Raw genomic sequence first — 20252 nt, forward strand, 5'->3', positions numbered from 1 at the left:
TTTGCTTTATATTACTGCAAAGAACGGTAAAAGCAGTTGAAAATCGTAATTTTAAGCATTTTTCAGATGTTCAAAAATGGGCTCGAATCCTTATTACTGCTGTAATTCACAGCGTCCTGAAGGACTTGAGGATAGAGAAAACCATGTGGATATATTGCTTGTACTTATGTTCAAATAATAATACATTTCTTATTGCCGACGGATCTGAAGAAAGCCGACAGCATACGTCCAAAGAAGACTTTATGTTTAAGCTGGAACATGTTTTGGTGCTCAGTTACATCTGCATTCTACCCCAAAACGACGCCCTCAAACCTATATTTGGTCATCTTATTTTCGAGGCCTTTATGAGATATAAAATGAATTGACTTTAAACAATTTATTTTTTATGTGCTTTAATTCACAACTTCAAGGAGGAATTAAGAATAATCAAGAAACAAGATCTTACTTTTCTTTTATTTATTTAGCTCTGAAATGTCCTGTTGTGTACTTCCAATTTTATTAACGTCATGTAGAATGAATACTTTTTAGTCTATTTATCCCTTAAAAGATGTCAACAATACGACACGCACATTTGTCTCCTTTTTCATCATTTTAAGGTAATAGAATTTAATTAATTAATAAATTTGGATGTTTTAACCACACCCGAGTTAAAACGAAATGGAACCCGAAAATTACGGCATGGAACGGATTTTACTGCTTTCCGCTGTTCGGTCCTTTTTACGCGATGAAATATAAATTGAAATATGACTGATGTTCAGGTTAAATGCTTGAATTTCATCTATGTATTGTACTCAATATGATTGACTGATACAAATATTATAATCTTATACGCAAACACACTTTCTCAAAAAGATTCATTGAACGAGAATGCCTTTATAAAAATATCGTAGTTGACCGCAGTTATATAAAGGTACTGGCTAGCGTCCGGTAACCGGACCCGGAGTCTAGAGGTCCGGTAACCGATATACTTATAGTGTTATGTACTGTGTTATTAATGTATAAGATCAAAGAAAGATATAATTTGTTGTCATGAAGTTGCCTTCAAATACTTTTTGTAAATATTTTTGTAAACAGCTCTAGCCCGGACATATATTGACTATTAAATTATAAAATAATTTTGGCGATTTCCATAAGTTACTGTTACTTACTTTAGCAGTACAACGAATTCAGCAATTTATGAGCACAAAAACAGTCTAAGTATTAAAGTAAAAGCATAAGTTTATTATTTTAATCATTTATCATGTAAAAACACAAAATTGATGAAAGATTAGGCCTACATTACTACGCACAGTAGCTAATTGGTATTAATAATCAATTAAATTAGCGATAGTGTTTTTATAGTCATGAACGATTAACATACTATTTTGTTTCTGGTCAGTTGCAATGTACAGTTGTATTTAGAACAAAAAAAAAGAAAGCGAAATCTGTTTTTGATGAATAAACGAACTTTGCAAATAACATTTTCAGAAGTATTCATTATTCATCCTAATTATTACTGGAGCTCTAGCTAGACGTTGTCAAATTTATAGGTTAGCAGTTCATAATGTGATATGAACTATCATTATATACATTATTATGATTTATCCTCCTTCAGGATGCTGTAAATTACAGCAATAACGAGGATTCGAGCCTATTATTGAAAATCTGAAAAAAATGCTTACAATTACGATTTTCAACACATTTAACTCTTCCTCGCAGGAATACAAAGCATAAACTGCTAAAATTAATTTTATTTTGTATATAATAAAGACTTCAACGATGACCTAAGAAGACCAAATCGTGACTCATGTGCATCGTTTCGGCGCAATTCTAATACACCAAATCTAAGAACAAAAACATGTTTCAATTTTGTGATAAGACGTTTTTGTTTCGACGTATGCCGTCGGCATCCTGAAAATCCGCCGGCAATGCAATATGTACTTTTATTTGGACATACATACCAGCAATATATCCACATAGTTTGTTCATCCTCAAGTCCTCATGGACGCTGTGAATTACAGCAGTAACAAGGATTCGAGCCCATTTTCGGACACCTAAAAATCAAGATTTTCAATACATTTCATTGTTCTTCGTCGGCACATACTGCATAAATTGCTAAAAACTAAATTCATTTTATATCTCTTAAAGGCCTCAACAATGACATTAGATGACTAAATAATGGTTTGAGGGGATCGTTTCGGAGCAAAATACAGCAGTAATTGACCACCAAAACATGTTCCAGATTACAGATGAGGTCTTCTTTAGACGTATGCCGTCGGCATTCTTCAAATCCGCCGGCAATGTTGTTTATACTATCATTTGAACATATACACAAGCAATATATCCACATGGTTTTATTTATTCTCAAGTCCTTCAGGACGCTGTGAATTACAGCAGTAACAAGGATTCGAGCCCATTTTTGGACGTCTGAAAAATGCTTAAAATTACGATTTTCAACAGAGTTTGCCGTTTTTCGCAGTAATATAAAGCATAAACTGCTAAAACTAATTTTATTTTGTATATAATAGAGACTTCATTAATGACCTTAGGAGACCAAATTGTGTCTCATATGCATCGTTTCGGCGCAGAATACAGCAGCATCTAAGCACCGAAATATGTTTCATTTTTGTGATGAGGCATTTTTTCGACGCATGTCGTCGGCATCCTGAAAATCCGCCGGCAATGCAATATGTACTTTTATTTGCACATACATACCAGCAATTTATCCACATAGTTTGATTCATCCTCATGTCCTCCTGGACGCTGTGGATTACAGCAGTAACAAGGATTCGAGCCCATTTTCGGACACCTGAAAAATGCTTGAAATTACGATTTTCAACACATTTCATTGTTCTTCGTCGGCACATATTGCATAAATTCCTAAAATTTAATTCATTTTCTATCTCCGAAAAGCATCAACAATGACGACATTAGATGACTAAATAATTGTTTGAGGGGATCGCTTCGACGCAAAATACAGCAGTAACTGACCACCACAACATGTTCCAGGTTACAGATGAGGTTTTCATTAGACGTATGCCGTCGGCATTTTTCAAATCCGCTGGCAATGATGTATATACTACCTTTTGAACATATGCACAAACAATATATCCACATGGTTTTATTTATCCTCAAGTCCTTCAGGACGCTGTGAATTACAGCAGTAACAAGGATTCGAGCCTATTTTTAAACATCTGAAAAATGCTTAAAATTACGATTTTCAACAGATTTTACCGTTCTTCTAGTTAATATAAAGCATAAACTGCTGAAACTAATTTTATTTTGTATAGAACAGAGACTTAATCAATGACCTTAGGAGACCAAATCGTGCCTCATGTGCCTCGTTTCGGCGCAGAATGCAGCAGCATCTAAGCACCAAAATATGTCTCAATTTTGTAATGAGGGGTGTTTTCGACGTACGCCGTCGGCATCCTGAAAATCGGTCGGCAATGCAATATGTACTTTTATTTGCACATACATACCAGCAATATATCCACATAGTTTGATTCATCCTCATGTCCTCCTGGACGCTGTGGATTACAGCAGTAACAAGGATTCGAGCCCATTTTCGGACACATGAAAAATGCTTGAAATTACGATTTTCAACACATTTTATTGTTTTTCGTCGGCACATTTTGCATAAATTGCTAAAAACTAAATTCATATTATATCTCATAAAGGCCTCAACAATGACATTAGATGACTAAATAACTGTTTGAGGGGATCGCTTCGACGCAAAGTACAGCAGTAACTGACCACCAAAACATGTTCCAGATTACAGATGAGGTCTTCTTTAGACGTATGCCGTCGGCAATCTTCAAATCCGCCGGCAGTGTTGTATATACTATCATTTGAATATATGCAGAAGCAATATATCCACACGGTTTTATTTATCTTCAAGTCCTTAAGGACGCTGTGAATTACAGCAGTACAAAGGATTCGAGCCCATTTTTGGACGTCTGAAAAATGCTTAAAATTACGATTTTCAACAGATTTTGCCGTTCTTTTCAGTAATATAAAGCAAAAACTGCTAAAACTAATTTTATTTTGTATATAATAGAGACTTCATCAATGACCTTAGGAGACCAAATCGTGTCTCATGTGTATCGATTTCTTGATGAGGTCTTCTTTGGACGTATGCCGTCGGCATCCTGAAACACCGTCGGCAATGAAATATATACTATCGTTTAGACATATATAGCAGTAATATATCCACATGTATTTAGTTATCCTCTAGTCCACATTGGCGCTGTAATTTGCAACAGTAATAAGGATTAGAGCCCATTTATGGACACCTGATAAATGCTTTAAATTACGATTTTCAACACATTACACTGTTCGACGTCGGCACATACTAATACATAAATTGCTGAAACGAAAATCATTTTATATCTCATAAAGGCCCTAATGATGACTTAAGATGACCAAATATTGTTTTAAGGGCATCGTTTCTGCGCAGAAAACAGCAGTAACTGACCACCAAAGCATGTTCCAATTCGTGATGTGGTATTCTTTGGACGTATGCCGCCGATATAACTAATATCCGTCGGCAATGAAATATATATTTTTATTTGGACATATATACCAGCAATATATCCACCTGGTTTGGTTCATCCTCAAGTCCTCTTGGACGCTGAGAATAACAGCAGTAACAAGGATTCGAGCCCATTTCCGTACACCTATAAAATGCTTTAAATTAAGATTTTCCGGACATTTCACTATTCTTTGTCGAAACATTATGCATAAAGTGCTGAAACTGATTTCATTTCGTATCTTATAAAGACCCCAACAATGACCTAAGATGACCATACATTGGCTTAAGGGCATCGTTTCGGTGCAGAATAAAGCATTAACTGAGTATGAAAACATGTTCTAATTTCGCGATGAGGCTTTCTTTGGACGTATGCCGTCGGCATCCTGAATATCCGTTGGCTATGTTAAATGTACTGTTACTTTTAAATACATACAAGCAGTATATCAACATGTTTTGTTTCATCCCAAAATCTCACTGGACGCTGTGAATTACAGCAGTAATAAAGAATTGAGCCCATTTCGGACATTAAAAAAAGCTTTATAAATTTGATGCCATTGATATCCTGAACATGCGCTGGCAATGTAATAATTATGTAGGATTTTTTGAACAAACATACCAACAATATATCGATATCGTGAAATGCATCCTAAAGCCTGCATAAAAATTGTGAATAACAGCAGCAAGAGGGCTTGAAGCCCGTTTCCTGAGACATAAAAAGACAAAAACATTATAAAAAGAACAGCTTTGAAAATTTTTCGATGGCCAATAATGCATAAATTGATAAAATTTATTTCATGTTGTACTTTGCGCAACTTCCAACTACTGTTGGTGCTGCTATAACTTCCAATAGTAGCATCAGTAATATTGTTGTTGTTGCTAAAACTGCCAACAATAACAGCAGTAATACTGTTGTTACTGCTACAACTTTACAACAGTAATAGCAGTAATACTGCTGCTACTGCTATAACTTCCATCTGTAGAAGCAGTTATACTGCTGTTACTGCTATAACGTTCCGGCAGTAACAGCAGTATTACTGCTATTACTGCTAGAACGTTATAGCAGTAATAGCAGTAATACTGCTGTTACTGCTGTTACTGTTCTACTGCTAACTTCCCGTCGGTCATTGTAAGGTCCATTTCCATATTTGTTCAGACGGGAGTACTTGGTCCCTTTTACGGGCAGCTAGAGTTAAAAACAGAAAATTGTTCAAACGACTTCTTCTCTTGAACCACTGACTGGATCTTCATCAAACTTGGTCTGTAGCACCATTGTAATTGTTCCAGTTTTTTAACAACTTCTTATCACGAACAACTTCCTATCAAGAAGTTTGCTTTTATTGCTACGCATTTCTTGGGCATTCACGGTAAAATATAGAAAAACGTTTAATGAACTGCTTAAAGGATGTTCATAAAACTTGGTCAGGTGTTCAAGGTCCTCTTTAGGTGGGCGACGTGTTATGATAATGTTAGCTGTTTTGCTCAGATCAGATGTTAGCGTATATCGTTGTTTGTCCTATCAAAAGTGTATGCTACTTTTTATAGATTTAGCATATGCAAGTGTTTTAAATGTTGAATTATAGTCAGTTATTAGATAAGCTTACCTGATCGGTCGTCATTAGTCTGTTGCTTGCTTCAGATGACATTTTCTCTCAAACCAATGGGTCAGTATCATGGCAACGTCCACAGGAAGATCATTTTATCACCAATGATACGTTTTTGAGTAAAGACAATGGTCAGAGTTTAATTCGATAAACTAGAACCCTCTGTCAAAAATAGTTTAAGGCTACTTGATTCACAATTGACTAGTCATAATAGCTAATTAGAAAACTCAAGATATTTTTCTTCATAAACATACTAGTAATCACTAGGTGACTCTCTTTAACACCAATTAAATGCTATATGATTCTGCCCAGGATGGGGACATTTTCCTCTCCTGTAGTATACGGTTATATAGAAAACTTTTCACAATGGATTAGGATTACACAGAATTGCGAAACAAAATATTGAAATTAAAATGCATCCCTGCAGAAATAGTTTCATAGAACCCCAATTTAAATCATTGCACCAAAAAGTGTCACTGATGAGGATGATGGATTTTCTCTAGTGATTAAAAGGAGTTAATAATTTTTTTCTTAAAAATAACAATATTTTGATATTCAAATATTTATTCTTTATAGAATATCATACACCCACCGTAGGCAGTTACTGTTTGTGTCCTATTACGTTACTCTACATGTCAAAAGCTGCCAGAACCATACAATTGCATGGCTACATTGGTAACAAAATGTTAGATACTGTGAATGGTTTTACCTATGTTAACATATATATTTCTAACAGACTGTCTTTGTACAAAATGGCTGAAGCTATGTCGGTTAAAGCCAAAAATGTTTTGATATATATTTTTACTTCTCTACAAAATTTGCAATGTTTACCTTATAAAACGTTCTTTAAAATAATTGATACAAAAGTTGCAGCGGAGTTGCTATATGGTTCAGAACTATGGGGACTTAAACATACGCGATGTGTCGAATCAATACAGGTATATCCGTGTAAATGCTTTCTTAAAGTAAACAGAAGTGCATGTATCGTTGCTGTTCTTTGGAACGTTGGTAGGTTCGTTTGTATATATACTCAGCTAAACGTTGTATCAAATATTGGATGCGTTTTGCTAACTTTGCCTAGAAACAGATGTATTAAATTGTGCTATGAAATGCTTTTATGTTATGATAATTTAGGTTATATAAATTGGGTTACAGATGTAAAACAATATTTATATACTAACGGATCTGGATATATTTGGGAACACCAAGAAGTCGCTAACCCACGCTATTTTCTGTTTCAGTTTGAAGAAAGGTTGAAAGACCAGTATGTTCAAAACTGGAGGACTAGATGCAATGAAAGTAGTAAACTTTGTCACTATATTAATTTTAAACCTATATACAATGTTGAGAAGTATGTTACTGTTGTAGATATAGCAAAATTTCGATCCTGTATCATGGCAAATTTTCGAAGTTCTTCACATAATCTCATGAGTGGAAAAGGTAGACATATTGGTTTAGATAGAGAACATCGTGACTGTCCATATTGTGAAGCTGTTATTGAAGACGAATTTCATTTTGTACTTATATGTCATTTGTATTCAAACATTCGGTCATTATACATTCCATGTCACTTTGTTAACAATGCTACAGTACAAAGGTTTTATGATCTAATGTCAACAGAAAGTGATGAAATTATTAGAAACCTAGCAATGTATATATATTATGCTTTTAAAGAAAGAAGTCGGCTAGTTTCAGACTTTACTTGAACATGTATTAGGTAACAGGTCAAAAAATATACTGACATGTGTTTACTATATAATACATAATTGACAAGTACCTTATAATATTATTATGTAAATGTAAATGACCTTTGCTTCACACATGAAATTAAATGTTATATGTTCTGTATTACTCTTGTGTATGGGCCGGAGGCCTTATTATACAATAAAGAATGAATTGAAAATATACAGGAAAGTTAAAACTTTCACTTTAATAGTGTTGCTGTATTTTTTGTCCTTTGGGATTATGGAGTACATTCAGTGTGGCATAAGTGGAAGCTAGGAAGCGTGAGTTTTGTGATTCAGTTCTGTTACCTTCTCTTAAATAGTCACACTCTTTGCGGTGGCCTCTACTTCTAAAGAATTAATAAGAAAATCTCTAATAAACAGTGCAATACCAATCGTTCAATTCTTAACAATGCACTCAGATGAACGATTTAGAGTCATAACAGCTTTCTGGTTTCGTGTGTGTACATAGCATATGTGATTCATCTTATGTTATTCTTTTTACTGCAGTAAACAGTTGGGAAGATAACAGAAGACAGTATTCTAATGACAGAAGGAGGTGGTTTCAATGTTTCAGTGCGGGGTTCTGATGCAGAATTTGAGTACGCGTGCACACCGTGCGCAGATGACGACAGCAATCAAGAAGCAGTGAAATACTGCCCGGTGTGTAAGAAATATCTTTGTGCAGCATGTACAAAATGTCATCAAAAGTTTTCCGCAACGAAGAAACACAACCTGCTTGAAAAAGATTTCCAGCAGCATGACCATACTTCTGAAACCAGTGAAGGAGCAGTGAATAAAAGAGACAAATGCGCTACACATGCGGAACGAGATGTTGAGATGTACTGCCTTTCGCATGATATGGTATACTGTGCTCTATGCATTGCTAAAGATCACAGGTTTGTGCAAGTTCATGTTGTCACTTAAAATACTAGTAAGTAATGTAACCTTTATAATGCTACAAGTTAAAGCATAGCAAATGTTCCTTCTAGGGCACATCTATATAAATATATAATGATCATCTTGTAAAATTTTGGTTGTAAAGTCTGTTTTGTCTGTTTTATACTGCCAAAAATGTCAAGTAAGTATTTACGCTAGTGTTTTAACATAAAATGTTAAATCAAACAACAAATTAAATCTGTTACCACTTTTAGTTGAGTAAATACGGTAATCAGACATTGACCCGGTCAATCCATTATGATTCGATGCGTGAATTTGTTGCGCATAATTAGAGGTTCGCAATGGGGTTTGTTTTCACATTTTAACCATGCATTTGAAGGTAACGATAATACTTAATTGTTTACATGTAAATTTGCTGATATATATGTCTATCTGTTTGTACATATGTGATGTTCTTCAAGAATGGAGGAAATAAAAGAATCAATCAACCATCCTCGGGTTTAGTAGTATGTAATCCACGGAACGCGTTCAGTGAGAGAGTCGCCTCAATTAGGAAAGAATAGGTTTAACGTCAGAGGTTATTTCTAAGGTCACGGAATTTGATTGGCCAGCTTGTAATGACAGCAGCTTTCGATATCAGTCAAGTGTGACTTACCGGACAATAACACGTTGAACCATATCCTATTCACTCGATTTAAAAAATCTACATGTGCTAGGCACAAATATACTTCTTATCAACTTTGGCAAATCGTTCCTTTAGGCTAATTTCCACATCATCTGTAATCTTGTGAGCGCATGAAAATTGTTCGCCTGAAACTAACAAAGATCCGTAACTACTTTCTAATTATCTAAAGCAAATTATTCTTGAATCTTGGAGTAATTTGAGTAATTTCTCTTTAACAAGTTATGATTGATCAAACATCATGACATATAGGACGTAAGTGCGGCAGGCGCTAGAAAGCAAAAAACAAACAAAAAAAAAACATGCATATCATGTATTTCATTATGATAAGAAAACTATTGCTTATTATTGTTTTATGTGCATGTGTGGTAAGGTTTCGCTGGTTTTAATAGTGTTGTTTTGTTATCCGCAAATATCTAACAACACCTGCCGCTTCAGTTATTCAATGTTAGAGTGTCCGTTTTGAGTGCGGTCCCCACGAGTTTGATTCCTGGTCGCGTAATACCAGTGACCTTTAACATATGATTTCGGATCAAATAGAGCCTGTTTTCTGTTATTTAGAAATTTGTGTCAACGACACTGCGGAATACTGGTTGCTATTCATTTTCCACCAAGTTAAGTACTTTACTCAATTACTACGGGAAATCATGCTGGAATAGCAGGTACACAACAACGTGACTCAGAAACATATTATTTCGGAAACGTTCTTCGGAAAATTACAATACTTTCACTTCAATAATATCTCTGATACATTCCTGTAACATGTTTTTGTCGAAAAGATTTTTATTGAATTTCTCGGACGACGAGTATTCCGCAGTGTCGGTAGCACATTTTTCTCTGCATGCCATCATAAACACTTATTTCTAAATTATAGAAAAAATAATTCTCTAAATCCGTTCAAATTGATCCGAGATCAAACGTTACTGATAAGTTTTCTCAAAGTAACCGAGCTGAATACCATGTTTGTCGCAAAACAGCTTTGTGGCTTATAATAAAGTTTAGCTTTACCCTTCCTACCCTATTGATTCAGATGTTGCTAACGAGTTTCTAGTTATATCATCCTATCTCAGAAGACCGCCCGGGGATCGAACTCGTGGCCTTTTGGTTGCCAGTTTTATGACCGTGAAATTAATCGTCATCAGACCTGTACTGTACTCGTCCTCCAGCCATTCCTCGTGTCATTAATACCGCCCCTGTGGAATCGGAAAATTTACCGAATATGCACATCAAAAACCTGTGTTTTTTTGTACTAGACCACTGGCACCAGATCAGAAAGAAAATGCCTCCGTACGTGTTATACTCTACCCCTAGGTATTCTATAAGAACCATGGTCGTGAACGGGAAAATATACTAACCCATTTCAATCGCGTATTTCATACCTAAAACACGCAGTTCAGTAAATGTGTACTATTGATATTAAACAAGCGGTAATTTATCTTCCGTTGTGTACCGGTCACATTTCTTCAATACTTTTTATTTTAGAAAAACAACGTGTAGTTTACAGTTTTTTCAAAGGTACACAAAAAAACTTGCTTAATCTTCCCTGGTGAAGTTCCGGTCTAGATTACAGACACACTCTGATTGGCTGATATGAAAATGTATGTCAGTCGTCATTTTACTACACGTGTACGCTATAATGTTAAAGTGGCATTATGCGCATCTTATTGCACATAGTGTCTTTCTGGTGAAAGTTTTATCAAAGCAATAGTTGGTTGCTATGCATTTAAATGTGTTAAATTAACGATAATGCTGCATAAGTATTTGAAGTTGATGCTTTAGAAATAAAGAAATCAGACTAATAAAATAGTTGTTATTTTCTTCAATCTTCTACGCAGTGATCTCCCTCACCTATAGGTAGAGTTTTCTGAAGTTGAAGGGAAACAACTCCTGCAGGCAGTTTGGCTTTTCTTAAAAAAACTGCCCCAGTCAAAATAAGAAATGTTATATTTGGAAAGTTATTATATCGTACTGGTAACAGGATGAGTTTGGTATATTGGTATAAAAGCTATAATTTCCTCCACCCTTTTTACACACACATCTATTTCAGCTGGATTTTTACTTGAAAAATACGTATAATTCCACTTTAATATGCAGCATAAATGTACAAAATGAATTAAATAAACAGAATAGATGTATACCAAATTCAAAATCATATACAAGATGAATTTCATTCATCATTTCGAGTCTTATCGTAAAACTGTGAATATATTGCATTCTGTTTTTGTTTGTTTACATTTCGCTTAACATGTGCACACTGCCGTGACCTCTAGACCGGATGTTCATTAGGGGCGTTCACGCAAGTTTTTCCTGTAACGTTGACTAAAGCATAAAATATATGGAGCATCTCTGCAATATGGTATATTGAGACGATGTGACTGGTGCACGATGGAAGATAAATTATCGCTTGTTTAATATTGATAGTACACATTTACTGAACTGCGTGTTTTAGTTATGAAATACGCGATTGAAATGGGTTAGTATATTTTCCCGTTCATGACCATGGTTCTTATAGAATACCTAGGGGTAGGGTATAACATGTACAGAGGCATTTTCTTTCTGCTCTGGTGCCAGTGTACTAGACCACTCTGACAGATCATACAATAATAGCAGACATATCACTTTGTAAAGTAAGTTCTCAAACGCACTCGTACACATTCATGTATTGACATCTGTAAATTCCAATATGTGCTTATGCGCATTTTAAAACTCATCTGGCAGCTATATAAGATTCTTTATTTTTTTAATATTTCGTTAGAAATGATTGCAGTGATTTTTAATGTTCGTTTAATTCTATCATTGTTGATCATCCTAGTTTACTTCAATAAATTTGTTAGATAGTGGTGTTTACTTTATGTAACAGCGATATTTTATGATTATACCCCGAGTGTGGTATACTGTTGTTACCATGTTGATGTGTCAGTCCGTCCGTCCCTGTATCTGTGATAACTCTTTAAGTAACGGATAGATTGTTCATTTTAATACCCAGATTCATGGTCATAAGGTACAGTCAAGTATGATTGCCAGGGTTATGACCCCTTGTGACTTAAAACTACAATATGTCGATGCCCTTTAAATAACTCTTGAAAGAATGAATGGATTGAGTTCATTTTTGGAAGACAGGTACATGATTATAAAGTACAAAAACAGTAGAAAAAACAATTAATTACCTTTTGTGGAGTTATGGCCTCTATTGGACTTGAAATTCAGCGAAATGTCAATGTCTGTTCGATATCTCTTTAAAAGATGAATGGGTTGAATTCATTCTTTGTAGTCAGGCACATGAATATAAAATGCAGTTTACGTTCTGTTTCAGTTTTTGGTGGAGTAATGGTCCCTTTTCGAAAGTGTTGATGTCCATTCGATAACTTTTGAAAGGATGAATGGATTGAATTCATTATGCCCCCACAAACATTTTACACGGTCTTTATCTTATACAGGAAGGCGGTGTTACGGGCGTATTATTTTGCTTGCTAAAAACCTACAGGTCTAACTATCCTTGTTTATCTTAATATTCTCGTATACTTTTAGGTCATGTACAGATGTGTTTGAAATTGAAGAGGCAGTCACCCGCTTTTATGTACAGCCAGGCGAGATTATGGTTGAACAGGTTGAAAGCGCGTTGAAGCAAATGATCGAGATGAAACAAAACAAAGATGAAAACATCCAAACGGTCGAGGAGCAAAATAAAGAGGTACAGATGAAAGTACAACAAACAAAACGTAAGGTTATTCAACACGTTGAAAAGCTTGCTGCCGAAACAACAAAGACGGTCGACACTTTGCACACCAATCTTATACAAGAGTTAGCAAATGAGCGGGATACTGTCATTAAAAGTATTACAATGTTAGAAAACTGCAGACGGCAACTGAATTCCTCGGAGAAGTTTGATAAAAGCGAACGGTTTGTGAAACAAAAGCTACAAAAAGGTATTTTGTCTGCTGCTGAAAACCTTTTTGATGACACTTGTCAGTTTGAATCAAAGAAAATCACATGCAAAGAGAATGATGTGTTACTTGATCAAATCATGAGTGCTACGTCCCTGATACAAGTAGAAAGAAACGTAGTTCAGAAGAACGTTCAACCTAGTTTCAAGTCGATGAGTACAGTGAATGTAAAAGAACCTTCGGATACGAAAGAGTGTAAAATCTTGGGTATCTGTCAGCTTCCAGACGGAACCATTATTCTTGCAGATCACGCGAACAGTAAAATTAAAAGACTTGATGATCAGTACAGAGTCAGTGATCACTGTGACCTAGAATCACGTCCAAATGGGATATGTTGCATTGGCATGAATGAGGTAGCTGTGAAGCTGGGGAACGATAAGGTTCAGTTTGTGTCAGTTGGTGCTCAGATGTTAAAAACTAGGACATTTGACATTAAAGGCGGTATTCATATTGGATTCGTCAGGTTTGCTGATACATTATGGAGTTATAATGGATACAGTACAGACATTTACTGCATATCTGGCACGCTGTTGAAGACCCTGAAGAATGATTCGTCCGGGAAACGGTTATTCAAATCAACATCATCGACATACGTATTCCCAGTCGCTAGTAATAAATCATCCGTGTATGTGTCAGACTTGGGTAGCAGAGTTATTTGTCTCAACACTAGCGAAAGTGTAAAAATGATGCTGACAGAACCAAAGCTGAAACATGTAAAAGCTGCGTGCATATCCAGTTATAGCATTGTGTTTGTGGCTGGATGGTCATCGCATAATATCATGATATTTGGAAGTGACGGCAAATCTCTGGGTGAAATAATAGCTTCTGACCAGGGCATCGAGAACCCTAAGTCATTGTGCTACGATAGGATAAAACAAAAGCTGATTGTTGGTTGTAATAAAGTCAATTCTATTTCGGTCATAGATCTCAGTGTTTGATGCCCTGCTGAAATGTTTATTCAAAGATGTTTATTTAATTTATGAAAACACACTTATTGCCAGTCGGAGATAAGTGAACAAAGTTGCTTGTCTGATGAGAGTGAGAATGTGAATCTGAAACAATAAAACATGTGCATTTTAAGTGATCGAATTGTGTTTGCAGCTGTTTTTGTCCAGCATGTTTGAAAGTGATTGTGGTGGTGTCTGAACTGGTAGCCATTGAACAGTACATAATTATAGAACCCCAAGTGACTCAAGCTGTGTTACAATACCAAGACACAAAAACCGATTGTTGAATAGGAGGGACTATAGATGTTTGATGCCTTGATCCTCGGCCTTATAATTGCTTTAGTTATCATAAAAGCTAAACATTGTTTTTTGTCGAGCCCGCTTGCGGAAGCGAAGACATAGCTGTCCAAATGACTGTTCGGTGCATGTGCGTTCGTGCGTCCGTCCGTGCCCGCGAAATGATGGTTAAGTGACTCCATAACGGTACTTTCTCTTTGATGTCATTCATTCCGTTCTGTCTATGTGACCTTTTTCTTTTTATGTGACTGATAGAACAATAGAGAGAACAATGGGGGTGCCAAATAAATACCGTTTCGTTAGAACGTCCGTCCGTCCGTCTGTGCGTCCGTCCGGATTTGTTTGTCCGGACCATAACTTTGACATGCATGGAGCAATCTTGTTTATATTTGGCATGAATGTTAATCTCAGTGAGACAGAGTGTCATGCGCAAACCCCAGGTTCCTATGTAAAAGGTCACGGTCACACTTAGAGGTCAAACGTCAAATTCAAAAATGACTTTGTCCGGAGTATTTCTTCTTCATGCATGGAGGGATTTTGATGTAACTTAGCACAATTGTTTACCATCATGAGACGAAGTGTCATGCGCAAGAATCAGGTCCCTAGGTCTAAGGTCAAGGTCACACTTAGAGGTCAAAGGATACAAGAATGACAACTTTGTCCGGAGCATTTCTTTTTCATGCATAGAGGGATTTTGATGTAACTTGGCACAATTGTTCACCATCATGAGACGGAGTGTCATGCGCAAGAACCTAGAATTACTTCCCTTTGTTGTTACTATAAATAGCTTATATTGTAACTTTTTTTATTACTGGTCTTAGGGAAAAATCAAGACCACTTTTTTGTAGTACAACATGCATGTTACATCCAATTTTGAGGTGTATTTTGACCTATCTCTACTGGTAATGATTTTTGTGTGGACTTAGAATTTTTTTTTAAGATTTACTTCCCTTTGTCGTTACTACAAATAACTTATATTGTAACTTTTTGCAATCTTTTTTTTTATTTGGCATAAATGTTTGAGTGTCGTGTGCAACTCCCGGTCCTTTTGGCAGCTGACGGGCTTGACATGTTGCCCGTGGGCATCTAGTTATTCTAATGATTTTGTATTTTGTACGATGACTTAATAGATTACCCTCCTACGTAATCATAGTTTGCCTTACAGTATGCTTCGTCTCAACTGATAATCATTTCTAGATTTAGTATACTAGTTATCCTATACACTGAGAAAAATTTCTAACCGGCCACATCACACTCATTTCAGGAGATTTGCAAAATGTTTAAGGAATCTTCGCAACATACAAATGGCTTAAATGTGTCCTAATTGATTATATGATACCTTGACGGTGACAGAATTACAGAAGTGAAGACATCCACTCATTATCATAATTAGAATATAATCAGATATGATAGAATCTAGAATATTGCGGATGTGTGCCAACAAAGTGAATGAAAATAGGTACATGTATTATAAAATTGATATGTTTAAAAAATGATACGATTTCTGGCACAGATAATATGAGCCTGGACTGCTATTATTAATTTTGCAGTCACGTCAAAAAGAAAAAACAACTTGTTACAAAAAAAACATATGAAAAAATATCCTCATTCATGTATCATGCATTATAAACTTTGTAATTGCTACGTCATATAAAGTCGCCATATGACCTATGATTGTGTCGGTGCGACGTTAAAACCAACAAAAATATCTCGTATGATGCATAAAATAATATTTTGCCATATGTATCCAATTAGATCTATTAATTGTACTTTGGGCCTACACAGTTGTTGAAGTCATGAATTGGTTGGAACACACTCATTGAAAGTAACTATGACATAGCATCATGGGATATGTTCTCATTTTTAATATATATCGGTATAAGTATATAGTATTGCAAAGAGTTTGAATGGTAGATACTTAGATTGCCATTTATTGCGAATCTGATATTAACCTGAAAGGTAAACATAATATTACTTTCAAGAATTTTATGAGACGTTCTTTAAGCAGGGATAGTTCTTGGCTAAAGCAGTTGTCATTTTCCTTCCCTTGAAGCATAAATGTACTATAAAGTGTGCTTAAAATTATGTATTATAAATTAATATATTGCCAAAGAAGAAATAAATGATGCACTTTGAAAATGCAAAGGTGTTCGGAAAAGGATGCAGGTGTAGTCGGATTTAGAAGCTTTGTTAGGTAATGCAAGTAATAGTGTACCCGATATAACAGTGACGTATGTCCTTTACTATGACGTTATTAAACTAAAATTAGCAAGAAGCAATCGCCTTAACAATAAAGTAAGCATTTAATACCGAACAGTACAATTTCAAGCTTAAGTGTTCGGTAAGCTCCATGTCAAAGTGTATTCTAGCATAAAACTGCGCTGTTCTATTCAGTTTTCGGGGTTAGTTTAACAGAAGAGTAAACGTGTATTAACAGAGATTCTCGCGCTCACGTGCTGTTAAAACACCTTTTATGACGCGCGTTTCATCGCAAAGCGTAAACGTATTCGATGTTTCTCATTACAGATCTGGTGCGGTCGTTCTGCGCATGTCTCAAAATCATCAGCATCGGCGCGCATGGTAAAAATATGCAAATTTTAGCATGTCCGCACGCATTTAGTAGATAATATGTATAATATACTGACTAAAGGTAAGGGTTAGGATAACCATGGTTAAAAATATATATACATTAAAGATACTAATAAATCAAATCGCTTGAATCCTGTATATACCAGAGTCTGTAATATAGTCACAGGCGCACCAGATCTGTTTTAGTCACAGTCGTATTAAAATGGATAATTCAATGACATCAACATGATTGGAAAAACGCAGGCATTCTCGTGCATTTCATGAAAATTTAAAGACATTTAAGACAATATATTCGTTTATTAGATTTACACGTAGCGTTAGCGCATGTTCATTTCGTGTTTATAACATCTGCAGAACCCTCAGATTATGTTTTACTCGCACCACAGGGCTCGAGCACCAACCAAGCCCTCGATATTCTGCAGATGTTAAAATTATCGTGCATTTTATGTATATAGTAGTATTAAGTCCATTTTCTTTCCATCCGGAGTCATATCTCAGACATGATTGAATGGATTTCAATAACACAAGTTAGAAGTGTTAGATGCTCTCTGCAGGCAGATTGCTTGAAACAAACGAGGGTTATGGCCCTTTGTACTTATATATATATAGCGTTTTTATTCAATTTTAGGTCTTTCTGAAGTCATATCTTGTACATGGTTTGAAAGATTTCATAAAAATATCGTTCTTATGTTAAATGTAATTGTAAAATGTGGCCCTGCAAAATTCAGTGAAATTGCTTCAGGAACACATGAGTTATGACCCTTAGTATTTATATAATGTTTACTATATAGGAAATTTCTTTGCAAATTTAATATCTTTTTAAGGTCCATTTTTGCAATGGGATATTGTGACAAAGCTTAGTACATATATAGCTTTCTTGGAAACTGATGTACGGTATGCGTTTTGATCACTGGGGTCAAGGTCAATGTCGATGTTACTTAAAATAGAAAACGACGAATTCAGGAAACTTGCATAGAGGTCATGGTTTTAGATGTATTTTGGATTGCTTAGGTCAAGGTCATGATTGTCGTTACTAAAATAGAAATGGAAATGTGATTTTCTTAAGATAACTTCAGTTAGAAATAATGTAAGCAGATCAGATCTGGAGATTAGGTAGCTCTCATAGCCCCCATCCCCCAAAACCATGTTGTTTTTATTTGTTTTTTTGTTGTTGTTTTTTGTGGGGGTGGCGGTGTCCGTCAGTATGTCAGTCCGTTCGTCCAAAATTGTGTCGTGCATACCTCAAAACGTATGTGACCCAGAGTCATCTAACCTCACAGGACTGTTATTCATCATTACGGGAAGTTGTGCACCAGGGATCCTTGACTTAGTATAAAATACACATAAAGTTCATAAAAGTTTGTGTTGCATATATCTTAAAAATATTTCACCTAGAGTCATGAAACTATGCACAGTGACACAGTGGGGTGCACTTGTCTCTTATGGACACACATCTTTTAAGGTAGCTTTGATCAAGGTCATTGTAACTTAATATGGAAAAATGGGGTTCAGTCAATAAGTTAGAATGAGTAGCTTCCAAAAAGGCTGGAGTTCAGTTGCATTTAAGAAGAGAAGGGTGAAAAATTTATCCCGTTCGGCGGGGGATACCAATTTACTGAATTTGCTTGTTTTTTTTAATGACAAACCAAAAAAGTATGAAAACTTCAAACCTCACAGGATTGCTATTCAGCACATTGAGTTGTACATCTGGCGTTTTAATTGGGATCTCACACAGCCAGACCAGACTTATGGCCCTTGTCATTCAAAAATATGCATAAAAAGGGCCTAAGTTTTTTGCCACATGTATCTCAAAAGGTATTTGACCCAGGATTATGAAACATTACAGGAATATTGTTAGGCATGTGAAGTTGTGCACCCTGGGTTTTATTAGAGATTTTACTATTCAGCCAGACGAGAGTTATGATCCTTGACTTAGTCAAAAATATGCATTAAATGACACAAACGTTTGTTTCGCACGTATCTTAAAACGTATTTGACCTTGAGTCATGAAACATGATAGGAATATTATTCAGCGTGTGAAGTTGTGCACCTTGGGTTTGATTCGGGATTTATGTCAGTCAGACGAGCGTTATTGCCTTTTATTATTTATTTCTAAAATAGGCCAACTGATCCCGCTTTGACAAATGCATATTCGCTATTCATGAATCTTTGGACAATGACGTCACACCTATAAAAAAGTGAAGGTCAAGCAAAACATACAATTGTAATTATTTCAATATTTCTGTTTCATAAACAAAGTTTGACCGTAGTCATATCACATAGATAAATTGTATGCAGCGTACCTTCATTTCAGTGTAACGAGATTCAGTCATTATATAGCATATATATAATGAAACAGATTTCAACTGAGTTCAATATTTGAATACAATACTAAAGAAAAATATTCATATATAATAAATCAGTTAAATAATTTATAACAAATATATCAAAGCAAACAAGTACTCAGTTTAATATGCAATCTGAAGTCACAAAAGCAAGAAACCTTTTCATATACAGACGACAATTGTAACAAGGAAAATCTTTTAAAAAGCACTTCTCTACATAAAAGACTCTTATCACACCCTTATTCATGTGATACGCAGACCGTATTCAGCTCTTTCTTTAATTTGATATATGTTGGTATTTGAACAGGTTTTTATCATATTTATTAAACTTACTTATCATTTTGAGATATATCAATATTCTTGCTAAATATACTGAGCCAAAGTTAGCTTTAAAACTATGAACAGCGTCGTTTAGGATAAACGCTTTGTCTACATTTCACTCAGCGTAGCACAATCAACAGAGTGAAAGAAAAATTGACACTCTCGTCCAATCAGGAAGAGTGTTGCATAAATCTTCCATTTTGATAAATTATCTATAATGCGTTATCAAGTAGTTTGATTTGCAAACTGAAGTCACGTGGCATAGGTAACGAAAACGAATTTAGACGGCGTCGCCGAAAAATCAATTAAATAATTTTTGAGTCGGCTAAACGCTGTCAAGCGTTTGACGAGTCCTTGCTATCGCACGATTTTTCATTCTTAAATGGACT

The 20252-nt window shown here is 35.4% G+C and overlaps 1 protein-coding gene across 1 annotated transcript in view; it reads left to right on the forward strand.

The window, feature by feature from the left end:
* LOC123549614 (uncharacterized) overlaps positions 1-20252 on the forward strand; it is a 42136-nt gene that overhangs the window by 3356 nt on the left and 18528 nt on the right. The window lies entirely within an intron of this gene.

The sequence above is a fragment of the Mercenaria mercenaria genome, chromosome 6, assembly GCF_021730395.1.
Source record: "Mercenaria mercenaria strain notata chromosome 6, MADL_Memer_1, whole genome shotgun sequence".
In the NCBI taxonomy this organism is placed as follows: domain Eukaryota; kingdom Metazoa; phylum Mollusca; class Bivalvia; order Venerida; family Veneridae; genus Mercenaria; species Mercenaria mercenaria.